This window comes from Aphelocoma coerulescens, unplaced genomic scaffold (assembly GCF_041296385.1).
Source record: "Aphelocoma coerulescens isolate FSJ_1873_10779 unplaced genomic scaffold, UR_Acoe_1.0 HiC_scaffold_226, whole genome shotgun sequence".
Lineage (NCBI taxonomy): Eukaryota > Metazoa > Chordata > Aves > Passeriformes > Corvidae > Aphelocoma > Aphelocoma coerulescens.
Genome location: NW_027183572.1, coordinates 177781 through 191945, shown reverse-complemented (window position 1 = coordinate 191945; position 14165 = coordinate 177781). Strand labels below are relative to the sequence as shown.

The window sequence follows — 14165 nt, the reverse complement described above, 5'->3', positions numbered from 1 at the left end:
TCAGGAAATTTCCTCATTTCTATCAAAATCCTTGTATTGGAAATATTCTGGGAGTGATCAGAAACCCTCAGCCCATCAGAGCCTCATGAGCATTTCACCTCCCCTGCACTCGAGATGCTCTGAGTTGTACTCACAGAATCCGTAGGCAGGGGGATGTTGCAGCTTTAGGAGATCCCTCCAGGAGCTGCAGCTGCCGTGTCCTGCAGCCAGAGGCTTCCTGTGCCAGGGGCTGAGAGTGATTCTCCTGCAGTCACTTCTCAGCCCCTTCCCAGCCCCGGCTGAGTTGAAGCCCTGTGTGCCTCTGTGCTGTGCCCAGGCTGGCTGCAGGCAGTGCCCCAGCCCTGCTGGGCTGTGCCCAGGAGCTGCTCCTGGCCAGAGCTGTCTCTCTGCAGCGCTGCCGCTTGCCTGGAGCTGCCTCTGTGCCAGGAGCCCGGCCCAGCTCAGCAGCACAGACACAGCACAAGGACTGGAATGACCCTCTCGGGGCTTGGTGCTGAGGCCCTGAACATCAGTTCCTGGCAGGGACTGGCAGAAACCTCTCAAGGATTCAAGTCAGAATTGAACTTCAAAGTTTCTGGAAGTTTTCATGGGTCCCAGTGAGGGACACGACTGAGAAAGTGTCCCCAGGCTGCAGTCAGAGCAGAGAACTGGAGGCAGGGATGGCAGGGGGGACAAAGAGAAGGCAAGTCTTGGTGCCCTGGGGCACAGCAGCATCTGTGCCACCAAGGGCTGGGAGGAGACACCTTGTCCTGAGGCCCTGGGGCCTCCTGGGCACAGCCCCAGCAAGGCTGGGCACTGTCAGCCCCTTGTCCTGCCCTCAGCATTCCCCCACATCCCAGTGGCCTCAGGGATCTGCTGGAAGGAGTCCCTGGGGAGCCTTGGTCAGGAATGGCCCTGGGGGGCTCCTGAATGCTCCCAGGGACTGCAGGGTTTTCAAAGGACTTTGGCTTTTGCCTGGGAGTCTCTGAGAGCTTTGTGCAATCCCGGCCTCCAATTCTCTCCTCCAAGGAGTCCCTGAGGAGCCTGTGGTGGGCATGGAGCTCAGTGGGACCCATTGATGCCTCCAGACTGTGGAAACCATGTTTTTACTAGAAAATGGACGTATCATGAACCAGCCATAAAACAGAAGAACCAGAGCACGTAAGACAGAAGGACTTGAGCACCTACACAGGGGAAGAGTCCATGGCGACGTTGTGAGAAAGGAACAAGCAGCACTGGGGAGGATGTGAATGAGGAACAAGCAAAGGAAGAAAAGGATAAGAAAATGCAAACTGAAGGACAGTTTGACATACACGACATACACGACAGACAGTGTGACACACAGACAAGAGCCAATCACAAAGCATAAAGCAGCGTGTGAAAATAGCCCTTAACCAGTAATAATAATGCACCATCGCGTGTAGGGAAAGCAAGAACTGTATATGAGGGACAGTAGGTCATCAATAAAATGGCTTCTGCCTGATTCACACCGAATCGTGTAGAGTCCATTGTTTCTCTCCGCAGTCACATGAAGAAACAATTGGACAGAGCAGATGAAAATTTTAGGGTGTAAAGGTAAAAAATCAGCTCTTCCCAATGAGTCTCCAATGTTGATCTGAGTCCCGATGGATGTTCCTGCCCCTGCATTCACCCAGGTGCCTACAGGGATCCAGGAGAACGTGGAGAGCACCAGCCAGGGGTCTTCCCAACCTGGATCACAGGGAATGTGGGTCACCAGGGCTCTGCCAAACGTGGGTCCTCTGATGGGAGATGGAGTTGGAGCAGAGGACAAAGCTCTTCCCGCACTCGGGGCACTCGCAGGGCTTCCCTTAGCGGTGCCTCCGTTGGTGTTGGGTCAAGTGAGAGCTCCTGGAGAAGCTCTTCCCACACTGGGGACACTCATAGGGCCTCTCCCCAGTGTGGATGCGCCGGTGGGTGACGAGGTGGGAGTTTTGCTTGAAGCCCCTCCGGCACTCGGAGCAGCGGAAGTGCCTCTCATCCATGTGAATCCGCTTGTGCAGGAGGAGATGGGAGCTGGTCTGAAACCTCTTCCCACACTAAGGGACACTCGTAGGGCCTCTCCCTGGTGTGGATCCTCCGGTGGATACGTAGGTTGGAGATTGTGACACAGCTCTTCCCACATTCCCCACACTCATAGGGCCTCTCTCCAGTGTGGAACCTCTGGTGGCAGATCAGGGTGCATCTCTGGCTGAAGCTCTTCTCACATTCCCCACACTCATAGGGCCTCTCCCCAGTGTGACTCCTTTGATGGACAATCAGGTTGGAGCTCCACCTGAAGCTCTTCCCACATTCCCCACACTTGTGGGGCTTCTCCCCATTGTGAAGCTGCTCATGAACCACCAGCTCTGACCTCTGGCTGGATCTCCGGCCGCCTTCCCGGCACAGGGTGGGTCTTTCCTCCTCAGAGCACCCTGGGCTGCGTTTGCAGCCCCTCCTCCTGCGGAATCTCTGGGGCTTTTCCTCCCTGTTGGATTCCTGCGCCGTGGAGCCGCTCAAAACGGCCTCTTCCACCAGGTTCTGCCGCGGGGATTTGTCCTCCCTGGGCTCCGTGCTCAGCTCCTTGTCTGGGGGAGGAAGGACAAGGAGAGGATGGGATTTGCCTCCGTGCCACAGGGAAGGGGAAGGAGATCCCCCCAGTCCGTCCCCGGCAGGACAGCGTCGGCAGCGGGGTTGTCCTGCAGCCGGGGGCGATGCTGGGCTGGGAGATGGAGCAGGACAGAGGGGGAAAGGGGCACTGACTTCCCCCTCACCAGCCTGGGGGTCCTGGGGCATCTTCCTCTTCCTCACAGCCTCCTCCTCCATCCGGCCAAGGGCTGGGAATGGGAAATCCTGGTTTGGGGAGAAACAAGGGATGAGTGTGTTGGGCTGGGGCTTCCTCCTGCCCAAGTCCATCTTTAGAAGTCACCGGGTACCTGGTGTCCATAAAACCAACAAAAAATCAAGGGTGACTCCAAAAAAAGCCTCCAGGAGTTGCCCCTTTCTAGTCTCTGCACTTTGGGGTTCTGGGGGTCCCTCTTGTCAGGGCTGCTGGGGGTCCCATGGGTCCTGGGGATCCCCCTCTCCGGAGTCCTGCTTAGGGATGCTGGGGGGTTTTGGGGGTCCCACAGGTCCCTTTTTTCCTGATTCTGCTTTGGCTCCCAGAGGTCCCAGGGTCCCCCTCTTCAGCCTCCCTCCACTCCAGGCACTTGGGGCTCCCCCCTCTCCTCACCGCCCCTTTTAGGGCTGAGAGATCCCAACCCCACCTCATCTCCAGGCCCCCCCACCCCTCCAGGCTCTTGGGGGTCCCCCAGCTCTGGTATCGTCCCTCTCTGCTCTCCCCACTCCAGGGGTCCCGTGTTCCAGCCCCCCGCTCTCCTGGGGATCCCCAAAGCCAATGTCCAACCCTGCCAGTACCGGGCAATCCTCACATGAACCCCCCAAGACCCCCAAGGGGCAATTATAGCTCAGCTTTGGAGTCCTGTAAGATCCACATATCCCCTCTGGCCCAAAAAATCCCTCCCAGGGACATGCAAGGACAGCTTGGGCTCGATTCCAGAATCTGCAAGCTCCAAACACCCCTCCAAAAAAACCCCTCCTTGTGACCCCCCGATAGGTTTGGGGTGAGCTCCCCCTCCCCGCTCACCTGCAGCATGGGGGGAAAGATGCTACCGGGGCTGGGGGTGCTGTGGACACAGTGGGTGGGCGGTGGAACCTCGTGGTTCTCCAGCTCCTCCTCCTCCTCTCTCCCTCCTCTTCCTCCCACTCCTCCTCCACTCCCACCCTGCCCCCCCTTTCCCACCCACTCTGCCCCACGGCTGCCACAGCACGGCCTGCTGTGTGGGGGAAGCTCCCTGATCAGCTCCAGGGATGGACAGGGGGGTTGGGGACCCCCCAGTGTGGATCCCTCCCTTCCCCAGAGCCCCAGTGAATCGCTCCAGGGCTCAGGTGCTGGGGGACAGGGCTGCACCCCCATGGAACCGCTCTTCTGCTGTCCCAACCCCACCTTTCCCTCCCCTCTCCTCCCCTTTCTCAGCGTTCCCCCAATCCACAGCCCCATTCCAGCTCAATTTGGGTGTCCCATCCCTCTCCCGCTTTGTTTGGGGGTCCCAGCCCCCTCTCGCCCCCCCCCTTCTGCACCTTCCCCATCCCCAATCCCCATCTCCCCTCCCCCGGCCTTGGTTTTGGGGGTTCCAGGCCCCTCCTGCTCACTTTGGGGGTTCCATTCCCCATTTCGCTCAATTTGGGGTCCCAGCTCCGCCCCCCTTCTCACCGCTCACCCCGCGCCCGGGGGGGCTCCCAGCACCACCAGTGCCACCAGTGCGGCCCCAGCTGCCCCCACACGCCCCATGCCCAGCGCCGGGCGCTGCCGACAGCCCCAAAGCAGCCGCGCTGTGCCCTGGGGGGTCCCCAGAGCGGCCCCGCCCCGCACGGCACTGGGAGCACCAGTCCGGACCAGTGCGGAGCGCGGGCGGGCGGCATCAGCCGTGCCCGGGCAGGGCCGGGCCCCGCGGGGCTCCCGCCCGCACTCGGCCCCCGCCGGGACAGCGCGGGGGGGCCCGGCCTGGCCGCCCCCACCTCCCCCTCCCCAAATTCCGCTCCGGGGGGCGCTGGGGGCGGGGGGGCTCAGCTGGGGCCAGAGGTGCCGGAGCCACCCCCTCAGGATTAGGGGTGCCCCAAAACTCCCTCGGAGCTGGCGGATACCCCGCAGGCGAGCTGCCCCTCCCCGGTCACCTGCGGGATGAGGGGAACGATGCTCCCGGAGCCGAGAGCTGCGGACACAGAGAGCGATGCATGCACGTGGAAGCTCCTCTTCCTGCCCCTTCTGTACCACCTCTTCCTCTCGCTCCTCCCCCTTTATCCCTCCTCTTCCTCCCGCTCCTGCTCCTCCAGCCGTCCTCCGTCCAGCAGCTCCGCTGCCGCCCCCAAACCTGGGGCTGGAGCGGGGGGTCTGGGACACAGCCCCGTGCTGGGGGGCGGCAGCGGGAGCCGCGGGGCCCGGCCCGTGGGGGCGGCCGGGCTTGAAAAGTGCGCGGGGCCCCAGCGCGGTGTCCCGGTCTTGTTCCTCACCTTAACACAATGTCTTCAGCTCCCTACGTGCCCTTCATTTAATCAGCATTTCCTAAATGCTGACCCATCCCATCATCATCTCTACCCGGAACAGAATTTCCCAGGCCATTCCAAGTCCTTTATAGTTCTTAAAATACTGCGGCCAACCCCTGACCGTGATTTCCCCCACCCCCGCCTCCATGCAGACCTTGTTGTCTCCCAGCACCAGGATCGTTCCCACTGGCCCAGGTCTGCATTTAGTGAAGCCAACAGTACTTCTACCACTGCTTTCAGCAAGACCCCAGTTGAGTCTTTACATTTCAACATAACCAGATGATGTCTATTTAGCATGAAATGTAGTTACTGTCTAAGAGTTGCACGTCCCAAGCAATTTCTTAGCATAATAAATTTTAAATCCTTTGGGTTGAAGTGTTTGGAAATCATCTGCTAGCGTATATAGCAACTTCACTACATTCTTATTTTCAATACCTATGTAGAGCTAAGGAATTCCAATTATGAGAGGCTCTGTTCTGTAAGATCATTAAAAGTTAATATCCACCACAACACTCTCTCTATTTCATTGGTTCTTTGCAATTGCTTAGCAAAGATAACAAGCACCAGGCTTTTTAAGAGAGGGAGACATGCTTTCTTACCTAAAAAGACACAATCTTGTTGCCACCAAAGCACTCACACAGGTGAAAGTCAACAAATTTCCTGCCTCTTCCTTCCTTTCCAAACCAGCGCAGCATGAGAGGAAGCAGCTGTTTCCCGAGGCCGATGGGTCACAGACAGGTCAGATGACATTGAGGCTTGTTCCTCAGAGGCTGTCAGCAAGCAGCAGATGATGATTGCAAGGATCCAGGTGACACCATCACCCTCTCAAGAGAGGAATCCTTTAAGCAAGCACATTGCTCATCACTTCCATCCTGCTTTGGTTTAGTGAACCAGCTCTTCCTGGCAATGAGCAGCAAGGGGATCTAATTTGACTTGCTATCCTTTTGCATTTTATTCAATCATTACATCAGAACAGACATTTTACTTTTGTTTCAGTTACTCCAGAGGACCTTGGCCCAAAGCAAAATGAAGTCAAATGAGAAATAGCTAGCTTAAATTTATACACACCAACAAATCATGCTGTGTTTCAACAAGTGTAAGAGAGACGTGGGACTTTCCTTCCCTCTTAGCAGCTGCAAGCATAAAAAAAGTAATGATGCAATGTTCATTAATAAAACTTTCTTTAAAATCTCTTCTTGTGGACAGATTCAACATCTGCAGGAGATACCCAAAACACACTCATTGTGCTGCACTTCCCTTTTTCCATTCATGTGTTATATCTACTGAAAATATGTTATCAAGTAGGTATGAACACCCCATGCTCCCAAATTTTCCCTAAGTAAAACATATATCTGTGTATGTTATAAACAATCAAACACAAGGGAGAAAAGCGTGGCACAGATACTGCAGCAAAGGAAATTCATCACATTACAGATCTCCCCTGATACGGAGATTGGCCAGGACTTTCATCAGTGATGGGAAGGAATTTCTCATCTTCCCATTTACAGCACCTGAAGCAAGAAGGACCCAACACCTTAAGCGGTGTCCAAGATAGCACAGAAATTTAAACAGAGCCATTTACAAAGGGCAGCAATTCATCTGGCCAGTTCACACCTCAGATAACTATCTGCAGAACCCAGAGCAACATGATACTCCAAGGAGCAGTGAGATAGCCAGAGGATTCTCAGCTAAAGAAAATCAGGCAAGAACAGGAGGTTCCTTAGCCTGGCTAGCCCAGATAACATCTCCCAGCCATTAGCATGAGATGAAACAGAAAGAGAGAGGCTGAATTACTTGCAGTGTACAGATACTGCCCGAGGGAAATGTGACAGGTGACCTACAACATAAAAAATGCACTTAACTGTAAAAACTAGGAAGTGAAGCTAAAAATGAGAAAAATTAAAAGCTGTCCTTGGATATGCAGTAAAAGGCACACTGACATCATAAACGGGAGAAGGAACACAAAAGCACCCAGCTGTTCAAAAGCTGTGCTATTCAGGTACAAAGAAATCAATGGTTCTTTAAAGAAAAAGTCCCTCACAACGTGAATGAGCTCAGTAACACTCAAAACAATATTATTTGTTAGAAAAATCATCTGCTCCAGTGCCTGAAGCAAAAGGTTTGCCGTTTATTCCATCATTCCCTCAAATCCAGGGATTAGTGAGAACTTCTTAACAAATTCCTGCCTTGCCTTATGGTCCTTCAGTTTCACCAGGGCCAAAGCTTGCTGCTCACAGTCAGTACACGAGTCCCTGTGGTGTTACCATCCTCTCGGAGTGAGAAAAGCACTCGAGATGGTGAACAAAGAGATGGGGCAGTTTCCTGAAGCCTGAGAAGGATGTTCTCAACTCAGTGGCACAAAGTCTGCTTTTGTTCAGACAGGAATGAAGAGGAAAAATGGCAGAAATTCATGATAGGGATGATGAGGAGAAACACTGGGCTGTGCACACATTCAGTCCAAGCAACATCAGCTCCAGGTGTGGTTTAAAATTCACATTTATGCTTTATTGAAGCCATGCACTGTATTTATGGCTCTCAGTGAATTCTGTATCCAAAAGGGACACGTTAGCTGATTAAAAATTAGTTGGATTTCTTTCCTTCTCCTGTAGCAGTGCCAGTAGGAGAGGTAACAAAGGCAGTTCCCTGGCCTTCAGACATTGCACAGAAGTGGGATACATTGATACACACTCATGCAGCCAAACTGCAGGTATTTAATTCAGGGCCAAAGACATGAAGCTAGGCTTCTTTTAATAAATCACGGACAGGGATGAGCTCCTGACATTAACATTCCACTCCTCCCTCTTTCTGCTGAGACAGTCTGGACAACACGAATATCCCTAATACAGATCCAGGGCTCTGGTATAACAGCCACCCCAAAAAGCCATAGTTCCAGCTACCTTTCCTTTCTTTGCATCATACCAGGAGGAATCAAAAGGAATGAAAACTATTTCATTTATTATTACAGGTGAGAACCCCTCAAAGTACACAGGAAGAGAAGTTGTATTTTGTAACCTCGTTCTCCATCTAGAAGTAAAACAGGGGCTGGTGTGAGGCAATGAGGGGAACAGAGAAAATGCTGAAAAGAAACTGAGGAATGTGAAGCCAAATTTTCAAGCATTCCAGGCAATCATACCACTCAGGGACATTCTACAGCTCAGCAAATCACATGCTGGAATGCAGTGGAGTATGGAGTAGGGAAATAGGGAACTGCTCAACAAAATAGGTGCTACAGCCTTTTGTGCTCAGGCTCTTAGCCCAAAGTATGTTCCAGCTCCAACTGAAGGACATTCTGAACCAGAGGAGTACTGACCTTTTGATTTTGGCAGTTCACAGTTCTCAGACATCACAACGTCTGTGGCTCCTCTCATCATTATTTTTGCTGTTTTCACTACTGGCCATCAAGTTTCCTGCAGTAGCCATCCATGAACCCCGGACCACTACTACATTAATAACACAGAGCATGGCTCTGAGAGTGCATTAGTGAGGCACCAAGAGAAAACCCAAATGATGATCCTCCTCACAGAAAAGGTAACAGACAAAAAAAAAAAAAAAAGTGTGAAAATACTTTTTTAAAAGATGGCTGAAATTAGGTGAATTCTTAAAATTAAGTAAATGTCTGAAGTTAAATTTAAGCAAATTTAACTGTTGCAAAGTATTCTGAATACACATACAGTACAATATACTAGAGTCTAAAATTAAAAAATCTTACCGTCATGGAATATGGGGTAAGGGATATGTTTATTTGGGAAAATCAGTTCCGCAGAGACCTCTTTGCTACAAATACCTTGAATTTAATTCTTCTGCCTTGATACAACCTCCTGAGAAAATAAAAAATAAAATAAAAATCCTACAGGAAAAACTTGTGTTGGATGCAATCTACTCCCTCAGACCTGATACAAAAGTCTGATTTATTCTCTTGATTTATTGTCTTAAGGAGAATGAATTAATTATTCTTCCACTCAGAAGTCTATGGCATTAATCCTTGAGTTGAATCAGAGAAAATTCAATCTCTCTTGAGTTCCCACTCCATTTACTTTTCTTGTAGTGTTCTGTTTTGTTGGAGTGAAAGCTCCTCTGGACTCAGGCCCAGAGGGAAGCCAAAGCACAGGGGTTGAATTAAAACCTTTGGACAAGCTGAGATACATGAAGTCACACCAAAGTGAAATAGAAATATAGATATTTTAACCTTTAGTAGAAATATATGCGGAGTGCCTGAAACATTGAAAAGCTGCAGCAGAGACCTTAAACACAGTTCTTACTGCAGCAGTGTTACCTTTTCACAGAATTCTTTACTTTAGACAAAATATGGATAGAATTACACTGTTCACATTTTTTAGATGGAGTGTTCACATAAACAATAAGAGCTGATAGAAACTGCATCTGCAAATCTGTGTAATACCTGTGTAACACTGGTGTAAGGCTTACGAATGTTAGAATTAGACCAGGATAGGTTAAGAAAAGGAAAACTAGAATTGTGTGTTAATCTTATTGTTCAATTAACAAATATAATCCACACTTCTGCAAGAAAAAATATAGAGTCTAGAGTATAGAGCATATAGAGTATAGAGCATATAGAGTATAGAGCATATAGAGTATAGACTACAGAGAATATATAGAGCTGTCGCGGGTTGGGTTTGTAACCGGGCAGAAACACCAATTTAGTGTAGTGGTTTGGTCTAAAATACTCATTGCTGTTTATCTTCTGTGAGATAAGAATTAGGAGAAATGCAAAGCAGGCACCAACTTGAATGAATATAAAGAAGTTTATTAACAGACCTAAAAGAAGAAAAGAAAAAAATTATACCACCTTTAGAACTCTCCTCCTCCCCCCACCTTCCTCCCTTCTCCCACTGACAATGTAAAGACAACCCTTAAGATGTTCAGTCTGTTTACCACTTCCATAATAACCTGGTTTAGTCCATTTAGAAAGAGAAGTCTCTTTTTGCTCATGCTATGAAAACAGTATCACACCGAGACAGCCACCCACTTCCAAATATTGTTCAGTCCATTTAGGAAGAGGAGTCTCTCTGCTTACGATGTGAGTCCCTTCCCCCGACTTGCAGCTTTTCCCGCAACTGCTTTCGAGGGTCCACTCTTGAAAGTTTTCTGGGGTACAATTTTAAGGTTGAGCTGTTCAGAAACAAAGAAAAACAGAGGCCCTTCTCCTTCCCTGGGAGCAAAGGGTCATCTTCATCTTTAAAACTATCTCTGGAAGCATGTCTAGGAATTGAGGTTTTTCTCCTTTCCTCTTTGGAGCAAAAGTCCTCATCTGGTTCATCTGGTTCATCTCTCTCTGTCCAAACTTCTCATGAAATTACAGCTGCGGCAGCATCTGCCTATTGCTTACGAGTTGAACACTCCACCCCCCATATCTTCATGAAATTACAACAGGATACTCTGATATATCATAGCTTCACAACAGACTTTCAGCTTTAAGCATCTCCTCTCTCTCTTCCCTCAGGTTTTCAGCTCTTCACAGCAATAAAAGGGTTAATCTCACCTCGGCCTCACAGCTGGAATGTGGCTTATCGCTGTTGGTCCCTGACCTCTGCCGGACAGAGGTGCCGCTTTGCTGAATCTCCGCCGCAGTGGAGAGGGGGGGTTCCGAGCCGCTCCGGCTGCCCACGGCAAGGCAGTGGGGGGGGTTCCACGGCTGGAACAGGCCCATGGCTCCAGGCTGGCCGTGGCCCGGCCCGGCCTGGCCCAAGCAGGGCCTGGCCGGGCCTGCTGGCCCCTGCACGGGGCCTGCAGCCACCTGTGCCAGCGCCGGAAACGAGAGAGAGCTTGGGGGGGAGTTTGTCTATTCTTAAGTGTGGATCACAGAGGCGGTCACAACTTTAAGTGGCTTAAAGAATTGTCCATATTCAAACTGGCCAGCTGATAGGTTCTATCAGGTCCCAGAGGAAGCTGTAAGCACCCCTTAGCAAGGATATCCCTTCCGGGACTATGCTTGCTAACCTATGACAAGAGCATATAGACAATAGAGCATACAGAATATATAGAGCATATAGAGCATATAGAAGAGGAAGAAGAAGCTGTGTTTTCCTGCTGTTTGCTGTCACTGCTTGCCTTTATCATGTAACCCCCTTCGAACTCTGCCTTCAAGAAAGCTGTGAGACTATGAAATAAAGAGCTCAGCAGAACAGCAGCCTCCTCTGCTCTCTCACCCTGCTCCGGGAAGGAAGGGTACCCCGTCAAAAGCTCAGCAGCGCAGAGCCCCAAGGCTGCTGTGGGCAGCAGGGCCCAGGGGCCGTTCCCACCCGCAGCGCTCCTGTCCTGGGCTGGGCCTGCACAGGGGCTGTGGCACCATGGCTGGGGCAGCGGGGCACAGAGGGGCCGCGGAGCCGCTGCCGGGGCTGGCAGCAAGGCCAGGGACAGACAGGGAATTTCTGTGCATTGCCTGCGCTGGGCAGGGCTGAGTGTGGGGAAGGCAGAGCTCAGCCGGCCTCGGTGGCTGCAGGAAAAGCCAAGAGCCCCAAGAGCCCCCGTGGCTGTGCTGGAGACCAAGGCTGGAGGAGGGAAATGCGGGGCTGCTGCGGGATGGGGAGGGAGATTGAATTTCAGCAGGCACTGACGTGGGGCTGAGAGACTCAAGGGCTCCTTGGCCTGAGCCTGTCCTGGAAAGGTCTCTCAGCCCTCTGTGCCCGTGAAGGGCTTCAAGGAGGAGCAGAGCTCATCTTGGCAGGACCCTCATGGAATCCCTGAGGGACAAATGCCAGTGCCTGCCCAGCCTTCCCAACATCCCTGACACCAAAGGCCTTTTCCACATCCCTCAGTTCCAGGTCAGTTCCCAGAACACAGCACAGGCCTGTCCAGGTCCTGGGGGCGATTCCGAAGGGAGGCAGCTGTGATTTCTCCCCACAGACCCACCACTCCGGTGTCTCTCTGTGCAGCCCTTGGCTGTCCTGAGCACTTTCCCTGGAGCCTCCCTGCCCTGGACGTTTCTCTCCATGCAGTTCTCAGCACAGCCCAGCAAAGAATTCAGGTGGTTTCCCAGAGGACATTACTCTGGGAGTGAAGTGGCCTCAGGGCACTGTTTGTGCCCCTGGAATTGTGCCAGCCCCGAGTGCTGCTGATGGTGTTTGTGCTCACTCGGGTTCATCTCCCCACACCCACTCGATGCACTGCTGAAGGCTCCTCAGGACAGAGCAAACACGGACTGCTGGCCTGGGCACTTGGTGTCCCTCCGTGCAGGGACAAACAACCTCCTGCAGGTGAGGGCAGAGGCCAGTGCTGGGATTGGTGGTGGCAGGGGCTGGTGTGGGACACTTGCCCTGGGCACCTTCCCAGGCTGTCCCCGGAACAAAGGCCCAGCCCAGGCCCTGCTCTGCTGCTCCCTCAGGTCCATCCCAGGAGCTCTGGCTGTGCCAGGACACTGCTGCGTGCCCCCCCTGCACACTCCCCCCTGCCCCTGGGCACTGGGGTTTGCTTTGCCAGGGCATTCCTGGGGCACATTCCTGACAGCAGCTCTGGAGGAGAGCGAAGCCTTCCTGCCCTGCCCTCAGGAGATGCCCTTTGCTGATGGAGCTGCTGTGCTGGAGCCCGGCTGTGTCCCAGCAGTGCCCATGGCCTGCCCCTGCCTGTGGTCACAGCACGGACACGCAGCAGGACAGTGACCGAGCTGCCCGAGCACTCCAGCCTTGCACCCTCAGAAGGGCTGGGAAAGGGAGTGTGGAGCTGGGAAGAGCAGAGGTGGGAAGAGGCAGGGCCATTGTCCCTGGCCGTGCTGCTGTGCTGGGAGTCTCTTCCCTCCAGCTCTGCCCACAGGCCAGAGTCCACAGGCCCTGCAGAGCCAGAGAAGGGCTGAGGAACAAACCTTGGACACAAAGGTCAGGGCAGCCCCTTGCTCTTATTCAAATGCACAGAGAAGAAGCCTCCTGAAAGTCTTTGTGTTTCAAAAGAAAGGTAGATGTTCATGTAGAAATGCTAGGAGTAGTACTACAGTACTTTATATAAAGCAGAATAACACCAGAAAAAGAATAAGAGAAAGCACCAATGAAAATATGGACAAAGAGGAAAAAAAAGGCCGAGATTGTAAAGAGTTACATTCTGAAGGTTCTGGAGCAGAAAAGAGAGTTTATTGCTTCTGAGAAGCATCCTAGTCATCATTTTCCTCGCACAGCAGAAGGAAATAGAAAGATTTTAACTTGTGAAAAGTATCCAGTCATCACTTTCCTCAGGGCATCCCTGAGCTCCTGGTTCCTCAGGCTGTAGATGAGGGGGTTCAGGGCTGGAGGCACCACCGAGTACAGAACTGACAGGGCCACATCCAGGGATGGGGAGGAGATGGAGGGGGGCTTCAGGTAGGCAAACATGGCAGTGCTGAGGAACAGGGAGAGCACAGCCAGGTGAGGGAGGCACGTGGAAAAGGCTTTGTGCCGGCCCTGCTCAGAGGGGATCCTCAGCACAGCCCTGAAGATCTGCACATAGGAGAAAACAATGAACACAAAACAGCCAAATACCAAACAGGCACTGACAGCGATGAGCCCAAGTTCCCTGAGGTAGGATTTGGAGCAGGAGAGCTTGAGGATGTGTGGGATTTCCCAGAAGAACTGGCCCAGGGCATTGCCCTGGCACAGGGGCAGGGAAAATGTATTGGCCGTGTGCATGAGAGCATAGAGAAAGGCACTGGCCCAGGCAGCTGCTGCCATGTGGGCACAAGCTCTGCTGCCCAGGAGGGCCCCGTAGTGCAGGGCTCTGCAGATGGACACGTAGCGGTCGTAGCACATGATGAGGAGGAGGGAATACTCTGCTGAGATGAAGAACAGAAAGAAAAACACCTGAGCAGCACATGCTGAGTAGGAGATGTGCCTGGTGCCCCAGAGGGAATTGTGCATGGCCTTGGGGACAGTGGTGCAGATGGAGCCCAGGTCGGTGAGGGCCAGGCTGAGCAGGAAGAAGAACATGGGGCTGTGCAGGTGCTGGCCGCAGGCTCCGGCACTGATGATGAGGCCGTTGGCCAGGAGGGCAGCCAAGGAGATGCCCAGGAAGAGGCAGAAGTGCAGGAGCTGCAGCTGCCGCGTGTCTGCCAATGGCAGCAGGAGGAAGTGCCTGATGGAGCTGCTGTTGGACATTTCTTCCCTCTG

General features: G+C 52.6%; 1 long non-coding RNA gene across 1 annotated transcript; it reads right to left on the bottom strand.

Moving 5' to 3' along the window:
• Positions 1-2456: 2456 nt before the first annotated feature.
• On the bottom strand, positions 2457-4797 carry LOC138101269 (uncharacterized). The gene is made up of 3 exons (XR_011147067.1): positions 4711-4797; positions 2751-2829; positions 2457-2564 (listed from the first exon to the last, which is right to left on the bottom strand). It is a non-coding gene; the product is annotated as an uncharacterized lncRNA (long non-coding RNA).
• Between the last annotated feature and the right edge of the window lie 9368 nt (positions 4798-14165).